At 38.3% G+C, this 4431-nt stretch overlaps 1 pseudogene; it reads right to left on the bottom strand.

The window, feature by feature from the left end:
* Window positions 1-775: 775 nt before the first annotated feature.
* On the bottom strand, window positions 776-3900 carry LOC143746574 (E3 SUMO-protein ligase KIAA1586-like; annotated as a pseudogene).
* Between the last annotated feature and the right edge of the window lie 531 nt (window positions 3901-4431).

Raw genomic sequence — 4431 nt, 5'->3', positions numbered from 1 at the left:
GGCCACAATCTGTAAGTATGATTTATTTTTCGTCAATGTGTTTTCCTGTAATAGTTTGTATTGTTAATTGTACGTTGTAGCAAGGAAGTAAACAAATGACAACACTGTTTGGCTCTGCAAACCAGCTTGTTAAATGCTCATCCATACTTAACATTATCCGACAAACACCTACGTTACAAACTCTTTTTTAATCTCAACAGCGAACTTGGAATTAGAGTAAATTATTCTTTGATTAGAGATTTTATGTTTATCTACATGCTTGTTTATCTACAGGCATGCTAAACATGGTTCTATGCAGTGCTCGAATTGAGTCAAGTCTTATGGGGGGTCCCCAAGTTTTTTTTAACGGGGGGGGGGGGGGGGGGGTGGGGGGGGGGGTATGTAGGTTTAGTCTTGCAATATACACTTTATACAAAATATACAATATATTTGATCATAATATGCATAAATATATCTTATTTATTAAAAACGCTTGATAAAGAATTATATAGGCTACATATATATATATATATATATATATATATATATATATATATATATATATATATATATATATATATATATAATTATTCTTTTAAATTACTTACTAAAGTAATACTGGATTTAGAGGGCAGCAGACCCAAAACAGCAACTATGGCAAATATACCAAGGCACTACATATAAGGCTCTTGAAGACCCGTAAAAGCAAGTAACTTCAAAATACATTGAAATGTTTCAAAAACAGTAGAAAATAATCAGATGGCTTCCAGACTCACTGGATGGTATCACTGTCAGATTCAACAGTGGCACAGGAATAATTATTTCATAATGTCTCCGAAAGCAGTGATAAAAGAGCAGTGAGTAACTTCAAAAGGATATCTATCTTCACAACTTTTTTATTACTTAAACATTAGCAAAAGAATGGAAAAATACTATCAGGCTGTAATGATGTAGATAGGTATGAACCCAGGTGCGGGAACTTTACTCAAAGAGTACAGGACAACTGGGCAAACAGGATACAGTCTTTGGAATAGTTTATAAGTTTAACATAGGCATGTCCAGGAGATTCTCAAAAGTCAACTCAGGATTCATCCATAACAAACATCAAAGTAATTTCAGGAACCAGTGGATGAAGACATAAACCAAAACTCAGGACCGGTAAGTATTTACTGGTAAGCATCCAATTTCTTCAGAAGCAGGGATAACAAAAATCTCAAATGAGAAATGACCTCTTCAACAGAAAGTATATATAAACTCAGTTTCTTTTCCCACAACTGAAATGGAGAACTGAACATAAGTTAACTATATATAATGTGTTACAGAAAACACGTATCAAGTCATATCTGAGACACAAATAACATCCAGGAAAACACAAGACGAAGAGTCCTTCCATGAGTGCACAGATAGTAAGTATTTATAACATTCAAGCCAGACAAAGACTGATTGTCACTGCAGTATTTTTTAAAGTACACCAAATGCTTTACAAACAAGCATCAGGAGTGGTTTTTTAATGCTCTGGGAAGCCCAAGCAAGCAAACAAGGTAGATGGCAGAGCAAAGAGTTCACATGTGACAGGCAATGTTGGTGAAAGAAAAAATGTTAATCTAGAACAGACCACAGTGGTCTGTCTGGTTTTGTCTGTGCTTGCCTTCCTGTTTTGGTTGCAGTTGACAGCCGATGGCCGTCTTTCAACCAAGAGAGCACAAACGATTTTGGGTCAAACTGCTCCACTGGAGGGCCATTGACGTCTAGAAACAGGACAGAAGAAAGGCTTTTGGCCCTCAGGCAATTTCTCCTCTTGTTAGCGGTATCACTCATGGCTGAAAATCCGCGTTCACATTCAGCTGAGGTGGCCAGGTAGGTTTTGCTAGCTGTAATCAGCCTCTTGATCGTCTTCCCAGGACTGTTACCTTCAAGTTTCCACAACCTATACTCTTCAACAGCAGCTCTGCTGGTTACTCCTAGATGCTTAGCAAGGTCATGAATTTCCTTTTCACCATACAGGACAAGGGAATTACGGTCTTTGGGCCAACAGGATGGTTCGAGTGGAGTCAGAAGCTCAGTAAGGTCTGAGTCAGGGAGACGTACAGAGAGATTATCAATGACGGCCTGTAGGAACTGCCTCTTGTTGATATTCTCCTTGGTGGCTTCTAGTGTGATGCCTTTGAACATGCATGCTGTTATCCTCCCTTCTGCCTTTGCGAATGACTTTCCTGGTGTTGTTTTCATGGCCTCCAGGACCTCCATAGTCAAAAGAGTCCACCGACTGGCATCAGTGAGAGATGTGTTTCGATTCTGCAGTTTCAGAGAGAGGCTTTGTAACTCACGCAGCACATCTTTCATCAGTGCAAGGTCTTTAACAAAACCTGTGCCGCTGAGTTTCCTTAATAGTCCAATGCATTTTCGTCGATCCAAATCAGTGCGGGAAACATCCACAGAAGCTTTCAGCATTTGTGTGGCAAGTGCTGGAAAGTCCCGCCAAACAGCTCTGACAGTGCTGAAACTGCTGGCAACCCAGCGAATGGAGAAAACCTGCCCAATCTTCAGCAGTGAGATGTTAACATGAGTGGCAGCATCATAGAGCAGTCTGGCATTTTTTGGAGATTGGTGGTAAAACGTATACAACTTTGAAATAAAGATTTCAAAGTGGTTACATCCAGTTACAGACTTGCATGCATCATGCACTGCCAACTCTAGCTTGTGTGCAAGACAATGAATGCTCTTCAATGAAGGGAAGTCTTTTCTCAACTTTGCAATCAGTCCACTGTCTCTTCCTGTCATGACTGATGCTCCATCTGTGGCGATGCTGATCAGGTGTGATTTTAAATATTCATCTTCCAAACCTGCTGTCAAAAGGGTTTTCTTAAGAGCTTGATACAATGCTTCTGCTGTTGTTCCCTTATCTAGCTCTACAAGATCAAGGAAAATGTTTTCAATGTCATCTTTGCCTGTCACATCTGCTCTCAAGTAAATTATTAAATAGCTTTTGCCAAAGTTACTGCTTTCATCAACTGTCAAACTCACAAAAGAATCATTGGACTTCAATGCGGTTATCATTGACTTTTTCATTTTAGTGGCAATGTGTTCAATCATAGCGATACACGTATGATCCGATCGGTGTGAAGGGCCCATTTTTCCTCCACTGATCTCTTGCAGCATTATCAGTCTGCTCATTTTACTGAATGCTAATCTCTCTTTTGCCACAAAGTAGGCTGTTCTTATACTGTTGGCTGTTTCTCTGACAAGCTCATCGTTAACCTTCTCTGTTAGTGTGGGGAGGATCTCTTTTTCTTTCTGGGCTTCAATTTCTAGAGCCCTCTGATGAGCCTGACTGTCCCGGTGTTTGTATATTTTTTTTCTCATGGCACGTACATTCATTGCTTGGACCCTCCCTAGAGCCCACTCTTCTGCCACTTGAACACCTTTTTTGTTTGTACACATTCGTTTAACATTTCTACATGCAATACATCCAATTTTGTTTTCATTGATGTACAGCCATGGGGAGTATTGTTTCCTCCATATCTCTAACTGATTTCTCCAGTTATCAACTTCCTTGCTCTGAGTTTTTGTGGTGCTGAGCCGTTCAGAGCTGTTGGTGGGAGTTAGCTGTTCTGAGCTGTTGCTGACCTGCTCTTTGCTTTTGTTGACCTGTGCTGAGCTGCTGTTGGTGGTACAGACCCATATAAAGCTGTTATCACTGCATTTGTCCTCTTCTGAGATCTTGTCGCTGCTAACCTGTGCTGAGCTCCTGCCACTGCCCTCTGCTAAACTGGAATGGACTGTGCTTGCCTTGGAGGTCCTCTTTACCTGCACACTAGACAATGCCATGTTTTGGTTTCAATATTTTTATTTTTAAAATGTTTTTAAAAGTCTCTTCTGCTCAAAGCTGCATTGATTTGATAAAAAAAAACAGTAATATTGTGAAATATTGTTTTCTATGTGAATATATAGTAAAATGCATGATCAACGCTGAATTTTCAGCATCATTACTCCAGTCTTCAGGGTCACATGATCCGTCAGAAATCACTATAATATGATGATCTGATGATCAACAAACATTTATGTAATAAACATTTATTTTATTTTTCAGGATTTTTTGATCAATAGAAAGTTCAAAAGAACAGTTTCTATTTGAAATAGAATCTTTTGTTACATTATAAATGTCTTTACTGTCACTTTTGATCAATTTAATGCAACCATACTGAATAAAAGTATTAATTTCTTTCCCAACATTTTTTTAAAATACATTCTTACTGACCACAAGCTTTTAAATGGTAGTGTATAATGCTACAAAAGTTTATATTTCAGATCTGAAGGATCATGTGATGAAGACTTGAGAAACGATGGTGAAAATTCAGCTTTGATCACAGAAATAAATGATATTTTATTGTATTATTATTTTAAATTGTAGTAATATTTCATAAAATTACTGTTTTTACTGTATTTTGCATC

The sequence above is a fragment of the Siphateles boraxobius genome, unplaced genomic scaffold (assembly GCF_051911475.1).
Source record: "Siphateles boraxobius isolate OS27281-9 unplaced genomic scaffold, OSU_SipBor_1 100, whole genome shotgun sequence".
In the NCBI taxonomy this organism is placed as follows: Eukaryota; Metazoa; Chordata; class Actinopteri; order Cypriniformes; family Leuciscidae; genus Siphateles; species Siphateles boraxobius.
The sequence above is the reverse complement of the archived record's forward strand: the minus strand, read 5'-3'. Positions and strand labels throughout refer to the sequence as shown.